Source organism: Bos javanicus, chromosome 1 (genome assembly GCF_032452875.1).
Source record: "Bos javanicus breed banteng chromosome 1, ARS-OSU_banteng_1.0, whole genome shotgun sequence".
NCBI lineage: Eukaryota > Metazoa > Chordata > Mammalia > Artiodactyla > Bovidae > Bos > Bos javanicus.
The window spans coordinates 50500043-50515980 of record NC_083868.1 but is presented as its reverse complement, the minus strand read 5'-3'; positions in this window follow the sequence as shown (position 1 = coordinate 50515980).

Genomic DNA, 15938 nt, shown 5'->3' with positions numbered 1-15938 from the left:
ACATTGCCTGTCTGCTACATTAAAGACTTCATGTCTACTGGACTTGATGAGCATAATACACATAATATCTCAGGAAGAAAAACGCATGCAGATAATGCACAATAAACCCCAAGAACATTCAAGGACATGCCAGTTTAGGGAAATTTCTGGATGTCTATTTCCAGGCATGGTACAGCTGTAGAGGAATGACAATTGCTTCACTTTGTCCTACCAACTACAGCGAAAAGGTTAAATATTCAGTGGGCCTCTTTGATTTTGGATGCAACATAATCATATCGGGATGTACTGCTCTATCTACCAACAGAGAAGGCAATGGCACCCCACTCTAGTACTCTTGCCTGCAAAATCCCATGGAAGGAGGAGCCTGGTAGGCTGCAGTCCAAGGGGTCGCGAAGAGTCGGACACGACTGAGCGACTTCACTTTCACTTTTCACTTTCATGCATTGGAGAATGAAATGGCAACCCACTCCAGTGTTCTTGCCTGGAGAATCCCAGGGACAGGGGAGCCTGGTGGGCTGTTGTCTATGGGGTTGCACAGAGTCGGACATGACTGAAGCGACTTAGCAGCAGCAGCAGCAGCAGAGTAGGTGCCCCAGCTGTCCTAGATTGTGTTCCAAGAGCTCTATCACCTGAGTCTTCAGATGATCAAACAGTGCTTAAATATCCCATGGACCAGAGTGAGTGAAGTCGCTCAGTCGTGTCTGACTCTTTGCGACCCCATGGACTGTAACCTGCCAGGATCCTCTGTCTATGGGATTCTCCAGGCAAGAATACTGGAGTAGGTTGCCATTTCCTTCTCTGTGGGCCAGTGGAATGCTAAAGGGAGCCTGCCACAAACTCCATATGAGTGTTTCAGAGTTTCAAGCAATAAAACACTCTTTTCAACAACTCTCCTTTTGAGACATAGCTTTGGGCTGTTGCAGGTTCTAGTAGAGACTGGAGGAGTCTGTCACCAAAGAGCCAGGAACCTGAACTACCCATGTTACATTGAGCATCATCCATGGCCTAAGCCATCTGGGCATGTGCAGCAGCAGAGCGGCATCTAATGGCGCAAGAATTTTGCATGAGCAGGTGACTGATATGTATAGCATACTTAAACCCGATGCACTGATTCCTCTCCCTCGTCCCACATTTTTGGTCTCATGAGAAAGCTCCCTATGAAAAGTTGACTGAACAATAAAATGGCAACTGCTTTACTGACATTCTCTTCAAAGATATGGAAGATCTATCCCTTTAGTGTGAAGTGACAATCATTAATAGAAACCAGAGAAGGATGCAGAAGTCTAGGTAAGTGCCACAGATGTTCTAATACATAAGGTCAGCGTGGCAGTTGTACCTGTCCTGAGGGTACAATAAAGGGAGCTTCCAACACGTGAAACAGAGCTGACTAGCGGGAGGGAGTGGGTGTATGGAAAAAACCTAGCAGGGAGATTTTTCAGAAGAGACTAGGCAAACAAGTATTTGAAATTTGAGTTAGATTGGATGCTACTATGTGTTATCTAGTAAAGAGAATATACACATAAGTATTTATGCCTTCACAAAAGAATCGAGCTTTTAAACATTTAAAAAAATTAGAAATTCTTATGTGGAATTCTAACATTTAAAATACACAAAAGCAAAGACACTCTGATTGAATGGGAGACATGCTGGAAGCTGACTGCTTCCCTGTCTTGGTCTCCTTCCTACTGTTAAGCTGCCACTGGTTTAAAAGCCATCAGTGTTTAAGTTTTTACTGAGAACAAAATCATACCTGCATTTTTAAAAAAACAGCATCAAATTAAAATGGAAGACAACCCAAGCTTTCCCCAAAAATGTATTTGAAAATTGTAAAAATGGTAGTTATAAATTATCCTCCTACATATTTGACAATTTTTACACTTATAAGTCTCTTGTTTTTTCTGCAGTCTCAAAAAAGTCTCAGTGTGATTCTAGAAGTACAGAGTAATGTAAAGGCTTGAAATAAGGATAAAATATGTGTTTACCAAGTGTGTCTGGGCCCCATGGGGATTTAATAGTCTTATCCTACACCTACCTTGAAGGGGGAATTAACATTTCAGTAAAACCTATAGCAGTTTCTAAGGCTTTGTGAAATTAAATTCATTTTGGGGGATTCAATACAAATTTTGTAGGAAAAAGGAGGAGAGGGCTGTATTTGCAAAAATTTTGCCACACAAAAATACTCAATATAACTCCCCCCTTAGACTTCTGAGTTCTGTCTCCAAAGTTCTAATGCATCTACAGTCATGTTATTTCCCTCCCATCCTTTCAGAACTCAATGTTTCCAGCTCTCTTGACTTTGGATTTCACCAACACTTCTATTCTCAGGTCTTGCTATTAATATAATCTTTCCCTTATTTCCTCCCCTAGATACAGAGCCTTACCATTTGCTCAGCAAAGCATGCAGTCTTCCTACACTCCATTTTTCTGAGAAGTCAGTAAATAGCTGATTATTCTGTCATTATTTTCTATCATATTTTTAACTTACTTAGGTTCATGTAACTGGTGGAATAAATCTCCATCGACACCCAGTTATATAATTTTCCCACCTCCTTCATTAATTATATAGTTCCTACCTACCCCTACCTATGGCCTCTTCATGGCATTATTACAGCAAACTTCATAATACTATATAGGCAGAAAAAGCTAGATTAAGTCATAGTAACAAAGGAATCCAAAATCTTGGTGATAGGAAAAAAATCTAAACATATGTCTTGCCCTTTCTGCATACCTGCTGTGGCTTCCCACCACACTCCAGAACTTAGTCTGATGAAGCAAACACCATCTCAAACATTCCTGGTCACAGTAACAGGAGAAAAGAGAGCTCTGCTGGCGGGGAGGTAGGGGTGCTGGGGGGGGGAGGTGGTTTGAAAGCAATAATTGAATGCACAGGTCCAGATGTGCTATATATCTTCTTATACCTTATTACCCATCCACAGAGAGGCCAAAAAGCACATTATTCTATATGTGGAGAAGGCGGGAAGCCAGAAATACTTGTAGTCATCATTAATGATTACCATGCTGTATTAATAACATCTCAACCCACCTCTCATTTTTCTCCCCCACAAATGCAGAGGTGTAATTTCTAAGGTTTTGACACAGTTTGTTTCTTGCCACTTATTTTATATCTTGAAGGATGTACTGCAAAAACAGCTCTTTCTACTCTACTGTCTCCTTTTTCTCTTCTGAATCTCCAGTTTCCTTTTTTCTAAGTATTGTCAACAAAATATTTTATACACGCTATAGAAGAGCTGGAGGATGAAGTGTGGAATTTTGCCAAATTCACTCTAAAATGTTGCCTGAAAGCTTTCTTGCATGAGAATTGTCAGAAAATAATCTGAAGATTCTCAGTCTCTTCAATTACCCCAAGGAAAGACAAAAGCGAGCCAAAGATTAGTAGTAGATATAAACCAAAATGAATTTTTGTCACTTATATCATTTAGTCTTAAAGTGAGGGCTGTGTGTGTATGTGCACGTGCTTGGTCATTCAGTCGTGTTTGGCTCTCTGCAGCCCCATAGACTGTAGCCCACAGGCTCCCATGTTCATGGAATTCTCCAGGCAAGAATACTGGAGTGGCTATTAATGCTTTGGCCCAGATTCATTTGTCAGAACATATAGTTTGAATTTCAAACCCTGAACAAATGAAACACAATAAAGGTGAAGAATACTGCAGTTACAAATAGAGAGGAAGAAAGAGCATTAAGAAAAGGGACTAAGTGAAAGTGAAAATGGCTCAGTCACATCCGACTCTGTGACCCCATGGACATACAGTCCATGGAGTTCCCCAGGCTAGAATACTAGAGTGGGTAGCCTTTCCCTTCTCCAGGGGTCTTCCTAATCTAGGGATGAACCCAGGTCTCCTGCATTGCAGGAGGATTCTTTACCAGCTGAGTCACAAGACAAGTCCAAGGGTAGTGGCTAACGAGGGCATTATCAGTGGTGATGTTATCAGTGACTGAAAGTGGAGGACAGAGTTAGGAAGAAGGGACTGAACCAAATACACGTTCACAGAATTGTGTGTATGTTCTTATCTCCAAGGACAGTCTTCCTTAAAATTCTTAAGAAAATAAAAGTAACCTAGAGTGAAAAAAAAAAAAAAAGAAAGAAAGAATACTAGAATGGGTAGCCATTTCCTACTAATGGGGACCTTCCCGAACCAGGGATCAAACCTGTGTCCCTTGCATCTCCTGAATTGGCAGGTGGGTTTTTTTTTTTTTTTTTTTTTAACCACTACCACCACCCAGGAAGCCCATAGTGAGGGGGCAGCAGTAATTCACCATTGGCTTATAATCGATTTGTAAAAATTTCTCCTTTCTATTTAGATTGGAGTTGATCGGTGGCTAACCTCAGATATCCAGATGACATTACTCTTATGGCAGAAAGTGAAGAAGAACTAAAAAGTCTTTTGATGAAAGTGAAAGAGGAGAGTGAAAAGTTGGCTTAAAGCTCAGCATTCAGAAAACTAAGATCATGGCATCTGGTCCCATCACTTCATGGCAAATAGATGGGGAAACAGTGGAAACAGTGGCTGACTTTATTTTTCTGGGATCCAAAATCACTGCAGATGGTGATTGCAGCCATGAAATTAAAAGACGCTTACTCCTTGGAAGGAAAGTTATGATCAACCTAGACAGCATATTAAAAAGCAGAGACATTACTTTGTAAACAAAAGTCCATCTAGTCAAGGCTATGGTTTTTCCAGTGGTCATGTATGGATGTGAGAATTGGACTATAAAGAAAGCTGAGCACAGAAGAATTGATGCTTTTGAATTGTGGTGTTGGAGAAGACTCTTGAGAGTCCCTCGGACTGCAAGATCCAACCAGTCCATCCTAAAGAAAATCAGTCCTGGGTGTTCATTGGAAGGACTGATGTTGAAGCTGAAACTCCAATACTTTGGCCACCTTTTGTGAAGAGCTGACTCATTTGGAAAGACCCTGATGCTGGAAAGATTGAGGGCAGAAGGAGAAGGGAACGACAGAGGATGCAATGGTTGGATGGCGTCACCGACTCAATGGATATGGCTTTGGGTGGAGTCCGGGAGTTGGTGATGGACAGGGAGGCCTGGCGTGCTGTGGTTCATGGGGTCGCAAAGAGTTGGACACGACTGAGTGACTGAACTGAACTGATTGGTGGCTGGTATTATAAATGATTTTTTCATCACAACATCCAAGACTGATTTGCAGATAGTAGGCAGTTCCAAACTGTCAGTTACATTGTACAATAAGACACTAATTGCTTCTAGGAATGTTTAAATAGGCCAGTAGAAGGATTTTTTTTTTCTGCAAAGACCCTTTCTTGTTTAGAATTAATTTTAATACTCTATATAATCTACTTTCACAACAACTTTATAAGTATGCATTATTTTGCCAAATTTTAAAGTGGAAGAAAATGTTCTCCAAAAGATTAAATTACTTTCTCAGTTGTAAGTGATGATTTGGTCATCAGGAAATCTACAACAGGAATTCATGCTTTCATAAATCCAGGATTGTTTCCATTAAAAATCTGTTATAACTCTTGAAGCCAGATGTATCATTTAGGATTGGGTTTCGCTGCATATATCCAGAATGGAACAAGACAGAAGTTCTTTTCTGTTGTCTCTATGGGGAGGTGGGCAGATTTGAGCCGCTGTGGTGACCCTAGGGAATGATTCAGGACTCCCTCTGCTGTCTTTATTCCTCAACATGGCTGCCACCCTCAGCAACAGTTTATGCTCCAAGAGCACAATTGGTCTCCTGGGGTTTCCAGCCATCCCCTCCCTATTGAGGGTTAAATGGAGAATTACTAAAAATGAGCATTTCCCAACCAAGTCAACTCTTCTTAAGCTGTGTACTTTGAAGTCCTCACGACACTTCCATCTCTGTGTCATTGGTCAGAACTTAGCATGTGACCAATCTCATTCTAAGGGTGGCTGGAAACCTGTGGAATTAATATTTAGTTCTGAGAGATATGAACTAGTAAAACTCATGGATCTGATACCAAGGAGGAGGGGAAGAATGGACATGACATAGGACAATGGCTGTCTCTGCAACAGTTTGGTACGTATTTTAATCTGAATATTCTCTCCATCTTCAGTTCAGTTGCTCAGTAGTGTCTAACTCTTTGCGATGCCATGAACCACAGCACGCCAGCTTCCCTGTCCATCACCAACTCCTGGAGTTTACCCAAACTTATGTCCATTGACTCAGTGATGTCATCTAACCATTTCATCCTCTGTCATCCCCTTCTCCTGCCTTCAATCGTTCCCAACATCAGGGTCTTTTCAAATGAGTCAGCTCTTTGCATCAGGTGGCCAAAATAGGAGTTTCAGCTTCAACATCAGTCCTTCCAAAGAACACCCAGGACTGATTTCCTTTAGGATGGACTCGTTGGATCTCCTTGAAGTCCAAGAGACTCTCAAGAGTCTTCTCCAGCACCACAGTTCAAAAGCATCAATTCTTCTGTGCTCAGCTTTCTTCATAGTCCAACTCTCACATCCATACATGACCGCTGGAAAAACTATAACCTTGACTAGACAGACCTTTGCTGAAAAAGTAACATCTTTGCTTTTTAACATGCTATCTAGGTTGGTCATAACTTTCCTTCCAAGGAGTAAGCATCTTTTGATTTCATGGCTGCAATCACCATCTGCAGTGATTTTTGGAGCCCAGAAAAATAAATTCAGCCACTGTTTCCCCATCTATTTGCCATGAAGTGATGGGACCAGATGCCATGATCTGTTTTCTGAATGCTTAGCTTTAAGCCAACTTTTTCACTCTCTTCTTTCATTTTCATCAAGAGGCCCTTTAGTTCTTCTTCACTTTCTGCCATAAGGGTGGTGTCATCTGCATATCTGAGGTGATTGATAGTTCTCCCAGCAATCTTGTTTCCAGCTTGTGCTTCTTCAAGCCCAGCATTTCTCATGATGTACTCTGCATATAAGTTAAATAAGCAGAGTGACAACATACAGCCTTGACATGCTCCTTTTCCTATTTGGAACCAGTCTGTTGTTCCATCTCAAGTTCTAACTGTTGCTTCCTGATCTGCATACAGGTTTCTCAAGAGGTAGGTCAGGTGGTCTGGTAGTCCCATCTCTTTCAGAATTTTCCACAGTTTATTGTGATCCACACAGTCAAAGGCTTTGGCATAGTCAATAAAGCAGAAATAGATGTTTTTCTGGAACTCTATTGCTTTTTTGATCATCCAGCAGATGTTGGCAATTTGATCTCTGGTGCCTCTGCCTTTTCTAAAACCAGCTTGAACATCTGGAAGTTCACGGTTCACGTATTGCTGAAGCCTGGCTTGGAAAATTTTGAGCATTACTCTGCTAGTGTGTGAGATGAGTGCAATTGTGCAGTAGTTTGAACTTTCTTTGGCATTGCCTTTCTTTGGGATTAGAATGAAAACCAACCTTTTCCAGTCCTGAGGCCACTGCTGAGTTTTCCAAATTTGCTGGCATATTGACTGCAGTACTTTGACATCATCTTTTAGGATTTAAATAGCTCAACTGGAATTCCATCACCTCCACTAGCTTTGTTCGTAGTGATGCTTTCTAAGGCCCACTTGACTTCACATTCCAGGATGTCTGGCTCTAGGTCAGTGATCACACCATCGTGATTATCTGGGTCATGAAGATTTTTTTTTGTACAGTTCTTCTGTGTATTCTTGCCACCTCTTCTTAATATTTTCTGCTTCTGTTAGGTCCACACCATTTCTGTCCTTTATTGAGCCCATCTTTGCATGAAATTTTCCCCTGGTATCTCTAATTTTCTTGAAGAGATCTCTAGTCTTTGCTATTCTACTGTTTTCCTCTATTTCTTTGCATTGATCACTGAGGAAGGCTTTCTTATCTCTCCTTGCTATTCTTTGGAACACTGCATTGAAATGAGTATATCTTTCCTTTTCTCCTTTGCTTTTCACTTCTCTTCACAGCCATTTTGCTTTTATTAATTTCTTTTTCTTGGGGATGGTCTTGATCCCATTCTCCTGCACAGTTTCACAAACCTCCATCCATAGTTCATCAGGCACTCTATCAGATCTAGTCCCTTAAATCTATTTCTCACTTCCACTGTATAATCATAAGGGATTTGATTTAGATCATACCTGAATGGTCTAGTGGTTTTCCCTACTTTCTTCAATTTAAGTCTGAATTTGGCAATAAGGAGTTCATGATCTGAACCACAGCCAGCTCCCAGTCTTATTTTTGCTGACTGTATCGAGCTTCTCCATCTTTGGCTGCAAAAAATATAATCATACTGATTTTGGTGTTGACCATCTGGTGATGTCCATGTGTAGAGTCTTCTCTTGTGTTGTTGGAAGAGGGTGTTTGCTATGACCAGTGCATTCTCTTGGCAAAACTCTTATTAGTCTTTGCCCTGCTTCATTCTGTATTCCAAGGCCAAATTTGCCTGTTACTTCAGGTGTTTCTTGACTTCCTGCGTTTGCATTCCAGTCCCCTATAATGGAAAGGGCATCTTTTTGGGTGTTCTAAAAGGTCTTATAGGTCTTCATAGAACCGTTCAACTTCAGCTTCTTCAGCATTAGTGGTTGGGGCATAGACTTGGATTACCGTGATATTGAATGGTTTGCTTCGGAAACGAACAGAGATCACTCTGTCGTTTTTGAGATTGCATCCAAGTACTGCATTTTGGACTCTTTCATTGACTATGGCTACTGCATTTCTTCTTAAGGATTCCTTCCCACAGTAGTAGATATAATGGTTATCTGAGTTAAATTCACCCATTCCAGTCCATCTTAGTTCGCTGATTTCTAGAATGTCGACGTTCCATTTCCAATTTACTTGATTCACGGACCTAACATTCCAGGTTCCTATGCAATATTGCTCTTTACAGCATTGGACCTTGCTTCTATCACCAGTCACATCCACAACTGGGTATTGTTTTTGCTTTGGCTCCATCCCTTCATTCTTTCTGGAGTTATTTCTCCACTGATCTCCAGTAGCGTATTGGGCACCTACCGACTTCGGGAGTTCATCTTTCAGGGTCCTATCTTTTTGTCTTTTCATATTGTTCATGGGGTTCTCCAGGCAAGAATACTAAAGTGGTTTGCCATTCCCTTCTCAGTGGACCACATTCTGTCAGACCTCTCCAGCATAATCCGTCCATCTTGGGTGGCCCCACATGGCAAAGCTTAGTTTCATTGAGTTAGAGAAGGCTGTGGTCCATGTGATCTCCATCTTAAACCTCCAGTAAATAATGATTAACGCAGAAAATTACTATGAAATTATAGTTCTGCATTTTTATCATTTGTGAGGTATACTCTTTCACCACCACCTTTTCACATGATGTATCTTATTGTCAGTAGAACCAATACAATCAGTGAGGAGAAACTTATCATTACTTGTCACCTGCCCTAACAGCCAGCTTCTGTTTGCCTAAGTTTACCATAGATGATGCATAGATGTCTCCTTTTGTTGTTGTGTTAGTTGCTCAGTCATGTCTGACTCTCCATGACGCCATGGACCGTAGCCTGCCAGGATCCTCTGTCCATACTGGAGTGGGTAGCCATTACCTTCTTCAGGGTATCTTCCCGACTCGGGGATCAAACCTGGGTCTCCTGCACTGCAGGCAGATTCTTTATCATCTGAGCCACCAGGGAAGCCCAGGTGTAATGGAGACTTACATTAATAAGAGCTCCAGAACCTGAGCCTCTTTTGACTGAAGGACAAAATTCCATTCCTTGCCACACTTGGATAAATTTAATAGTCATTTATTCTTTCATTTACTCCATAATTCAGAAGTATTTCTTGAGTATCTAAAAACAAGTATTGTCCTGGGCCCTGAGGATGTGCCAGATACCATGTCTTTGCTTTCATGGGTATGGCCATCTTCTGGAGACAATGTGACACGGAAAACAAATTATATAAATATATATATATACACACACACACACACATACATACACACCAGAAGTGCTAAGTGCCAAGAAAAATAAAACAGGTATGTGATAAGGGGTGTGCTGTGGGAAGCAGGGTCATCTTGGAATTTACAATCAAATAAAGTCTGGTAGGTGATACTTTTGTGGATAGTTAATTGAAAGCAGAGTGCTGACGTGCATGCCCAGAGGAAAGACACTCCAGGCAGCAAGGGATTTAGGATTAACCTTATCTCTCAGACACAATATTTGATCCAGTGACAAAAAAAGAAAAGAGCTATCAAACCATGAAAATACATGGAAAAAACTTACATGCATATAGCTAAATGAAAGAAGCCAGTTGGCAAAGCTTCTCCACTGTGTGATTTCAATATGACAGGCTTGAGAAGGCAAAACTGTAGCAACAATAAAGGATCAATGGATAGATACTAGAGGTCTGTTAGGAAGGAATGATGAACAAGTGGAAAGCAGAGGCTTTTTAGGGCAGTGAGCCTATTCTCTATGATGCTGACAGTGAACACACCGCATTATGCATTTGTCAAGACCCACAGAATGCACAACAGAGTGAACCCTAATGTGGACTACGGACTTTAGGTAATTATAATATAGATATTGGATCATCAACTGGAACACATGTACCATACTAATGCAAGTTATTAATAACAGGAATGTGCATGTGTGTGAGAGGGGGGAGAAAGGAGGGTTGGGGAAAAGGAGTATATGGGGAATCCATTCTTTTGGCATAGTTTTCCTGTAAATTCTCTAGAAAGCCTTTAAAAAAATAGCTAGAGGAAGAAATACGCATAAAAGGATAAGATGAATTTGTGACTGCTTTTGCGATCTACCACAGCATCAAAGACCATCTGCCAAACCTCCGGATTCATCTCTTAATTCATCTCCCCAGGCTTCTGGTCAAATGGCTTAGCAATTCCCAACCCAGGCCCTGAATACAACTGCGTTTCTACACCCTGGTACATTTCCTGATGTTCTTCCCTTAGCTCGAGGGCTCCAAACTCCCCTTCTCTGTGTATTAAAGTTCTTTTCATTTCTTAACCAGATACTTTTATTTTCTCCATAAATCTTGTTTGTATCCTTTAGTCAAAAATTATCCTCCTCCTCTTGTTTTCCAACAACATCCTGCTAGTGCCTTATTATTGATCCTGGTTGGCCTTATGTTATGCTGTTGTTGTATGTTTTTGAATCTGTTCCCCTTGAGGGCCAGTTCTTTATCTTAATTTTGATTCAATTATAACACTAAGCACAGTGCAAGGCATGTAAGTGGGACCAAGTGACTGTTAATTGGAAACAGTAATTTAAAACGTAGAAGAGAAGTGATAATTTAGTCACAAAAGTCTTGTTTTCTTGGTTTTCCAAAGCAATTTGGATTTCCTGGTCCTCTTTCACTGCTAATGACCCAAATTACATTTTACTTGTAAAATAGAGAGAATGATATGGAGAGACAGTGTATGTTATTAAATTACACAAACAATAATAATAGGAAGTGATTTCATGTAAAGTATGTAGTGGAAAGGGAAATCGGATCTATTGAATATAAAAAATATCACATTTAACTTAGGGGCTGTGGTGAAGGAAAATACATATAAATTATTAGCTATTAGAGCTAGCAGATTCCTATTGTAATTGACAATGCTAACACTATAAACACAGTTTCATGAGAATAAATTTGGAGTCAATGCTGTACCATTTGGGGGTATATTTTTCTTTATTACCTTGACAATCAGAAACAGTGGGGATTTGAGTTGCTGATTTTAATTGATAAGCAGATTGCTTTTGCCAACTATTGAGCTCTAATGGCCAAGGTCTGCTCATTTTTTCAACATCATTTCTGTGCAATTGAAATAAAATGATCAATTATTCTTTTAAGCACAGCATCTGTGTTTCGAGGGCAAGTTAAGAACGGATGTAAAAATTGATTTTGTGGATGAGTCTCAGAGGGGTACTGGCTCTTTCCCTTCAGGAAAGTTCCCATCTTTGAGCAGAAGGCAGCTGCTAGAATTAGGGCACACGTGGCAGATATGTGCAGGTTTAGTACACAACCTATGGAGCAGTTTAAACTGGTAACAACTGACATAAGTGAGAGCTAATCTAATGCCACATTAGCTGAGAAAAACAAGTGACCTAAAGAGAGCAATAACTACTCAGTGTTACATACCTAGAAGGGAAAGAAGGCCATGACCCTAACAATACACAGCCTCTCCCGCTGCCACTATGAGGGACATGTGGGGTAGGGACAAGAACCAAGGAGGGAGAATCTCCATTGATGGGAAACTTTATCTTCTTCAAAATTCGGTAACAGCTTCACATAATCCCCTGGGCTTTGTAATATACACTTATTAATACAAATGTTTGTAGGGATGTGCTTAGTGATAGAACATGGTGCTTACAGATGTATGTATTCTATTATATCTGTATGCATATCTGTATTATGTACATCTGTATATCAGTTCAGTTGCTCAGTCGTGTCTGACTCTTTGCAACCCCATGGACTGCAGCATGCCAGGCTTCCCTGTTCATCACCAACTCCAGGAGCTTACTCAGACTCATCCCCATTGAGTCAGTGATGCCATCCAGCCATCTCATCCTCTGCCATCCCCTTCTCCTCCTGCCTTCAATCATTCCCAGCATCAGGGTCTTTTCAAATGAGTCAGTTCTTCACATCAGGTGGCCAAAGTATTGGAGTTTCAGCTTCAACATCAGGCCTTCCAATGAATATTCAAGACTGATTTCCTTTAGGATGGACTGGTTGGATCTCCCTGCTGTCCAAGGAACTCTCAAGAGTCTTCTCCAACACCACAGTTCAAAAGCATCAATTCTTTGGAGTTCAGCTGTCTTTATAGTTCAACTCTCACATCCATACATGATTACTGGATAAACCATAGCTTTGACTAGATGGACCTTTGTTGGCAAAGTAATGTCTCTGCTTTCAAATATTCTGTCTAGGTTGGTCACAACTTTTCTTTCAAGGAGCAAGCATCTTTTAATTTCATGGCTGCAGTCACCATCTGCAGTGATTCTGGAGCCCAAGAACATAAAGTCTGTCATTGTTTCCACTGTTTCCCCATCTATTTGCCATGAAGTGATGGGACCAGATGCCATGATCTCAGTTTTCTGAATGTTGAGTATTAGCCAATTTTTTCACTCTCCTGTTTCACCTTCATCAAGAGGCTCTTTAGTTCTTCACTTTCTGCCATAAGAGTGGTGTCACTGGATATCTGAAGTTATTGCTATTTCTCCTAGCAATCTTGATTCCAGCTTGTGTTTCATCCAGTCCAGCAATTCTCATGATGTACTCTGCATATAAGTTAAATAAGCAGGGTGACAATATACAGCCGTGACGTACTCCTTTTCCAATTTGGAACCAGTCTGTTGTTCCATGTCTAGTTCTAACTGTTGCTTCTTGACCTGCATACAGATTTCTCAGGAAGCAGGTCAGGTTGTCTGGTGTTCCCATCTCTTGAAGAATTTTCCACAGCTTGTTGTGATCCACACAGTCAAAGGCTTTGGCATAGTCAGTAAACAGAAGTAGATGTTTTTCTATACATACACACATAAATGCATGTATATCCATATACATACATAAACGTATGTATATCTGTACTTTAGAAAATGTATGTATATCTGTATGTATTCTATTAGTTAGAAAATAGTATTCATAAATGTATGTATTCTAAAGTGTATACCTAGGATCAAGATAACACCAGAAGAAATAATCTGTAGAAGAAAGAAAGAATCTTTCTTCTACATATAGCCCAGAATGTAGAGGGAAAAAATGAGCAAGACTATGATATGCATAAACCCAACTCACTTAATACTCTACATGACATCCAAGACATGCCTAGTTCGAAAAGCTCCACCAATTCACTGACATCCCCAATTTTGATTAAAAAGATACCCTCCTGTTGTTTCATTTTCAGTGATGGAGCCTAGAGTTCATATGATCCATTCCTCTGCTGTGAACACCAGCCCAGGCAGCTATCTGTATCCCTACCCAACCCAACACACACACACACACACATCGCACTCCAACCTCAAGGGAGGAAAGACAAAATTCTTCATTTACCAAAACCATAAAAGCATTTAATTCATTTAGTTGTTTTGACTAGTAACTGAGCCAAATTTTATAAAATTCCTTGTACATGGCAATCTCATAAAAACTGCTGTTACTGTTACTACTGTTGCTGCTACTGTCTGATTCCAAGGCAACACATAATCTAGGCATTAACCATTATGCATAATGAGTTCATTGTGATATAATGTAAAGTGCTGAACCTGGAATCACATTCAAGAGAGTTGGCTTATTTACTCTACCTCCCTGAATCTCCACTTCTCCCTCTGTAAAATGGAGCAGTAGCATTTACCTCAGGATTGTTGTAAGGAATTGATGTACAATAATTAGGAAGTGGCTGGTGATGGATAAATGTCAGTATCTTCTGCGATCTTCTTCTAAACCCTGCCTGTGAGTGTCTCCACTCGAGATAAGAGGTCGCAGCACTTGAATCAGTGGGTTGTACACCTGCCATTCCTTCCTACTCTGAGTGATGGATGAAAACCTGTTATCTCTTTCTAAGCAGCAGCTGCTGTTGACTGCCACACAAGTGTTCCCGGAACATGTTGTGAGCAGACAGTGATGCTTTATGGCCCATAGTCAGCTGACCATTTCTCTGGAGGAGTGAAAAACCCAAATACGGTATGTGAACCAGTGCAGTCAACCTATTCAGAATTTGGACCTGGATGGGTACAAGAGTGATCGCGTCCTTAACTACCCCATTTCCAGCAACACTGCATGCTTACAAAGCACTTAAAAGTCCATTCATTGTAATTGTGCATTTAAAATGCCCCAGTTTTTATGTTTATCTCTAAAGCCAATTATGTTCCTAAATTTGTTTTGCAAGTTTTCTCCCAGGAAATTTCCAGTCATTCTCCAGATTTAAGCTATTGTATGACTTTTTATCTCTTTCCACCATTCTTATCTATTCTACTGGCCACCAAGAAGTTTGTAAAGAAATTCAAGATGAATATTAACATGAATCCTGTACTAGCACTTCTGCAGAGAGGCAGAGTAATCTGGGAGGCAAGCAGGATACAGGATACTGATCGTCTCTCTGTAGGGGATCTATATCAGTCAAGCCTCGCTTCTCTCAATTATGAAAGAGAGAAGAATGCATTCTGGTAAAGAATGGTTGAAGCTTAAGTGAACACACGAAAGGGAAATGCCTAGCACATAGCTGATGCTCAACTTTTCTATGGGTCTTCCTTCTCTACACACCGATTTGCTCAGTCTATCCTTGATTCCCCTTGTTAAAAACTTACTCTGAGCCTCTTGCCTATTTTAACTCAGCCCTGTCACAACTTCAGAGAAGCAATTTGTGAGCACGTAGCTGCAGAAATACCCCAACTGTGTAATTTCAGAGCTCCCGTGCTTGGTGGCGGGGATGGGAAGGATGGAGCCTTCCTGGGAAGAAGCAGTGACACTGTGGCCCCACCCGCTATGAGACCACAGGCGGCCTGACAGACAGGCACGTTTTCCAGGTGCCCACTGGGCTCAAAGCACCTGATTAGGCTCAGTGAGGGCAGACAAAGGAAAGAGATGATGGACCTCCTGCCTGGCTGCTCCTTCCACCAACTGCTCAGAGGCCTGAGAGAAGCCAGGGAGTCAAGGTTAGCTGGAAGATGTCATACCACAATGTACTCTACTCAAGCAGAGCTCATTTTGAGCTGGCAAGTATTGTTAGCACAGAAAATATTCATTCCTGGAGTAAGGAAGCTGAAAGTTAACCAGATTCAGAGCACTCAGGGGGCCTTGTAAATCACAGAGCTGCTGAACAACCTGAAAACTCCACTGAGAACAGTGAGAGTATGTATTCCAGTCACAAAGGAGCACAGAAGCTTTTTGTAAACCCAGTGAAGGTAAATGCTGTGCGATCGCTTCACAGAGAGGACAAAATCTAGGACAGCAGCTACAACAAAGCCACAGAGAAGCCACAGTCCTGGTGTCTTTATTTTTACTCAGTACTTAAGTTTTTGGATCTGTCATTTGTGAATATTGCC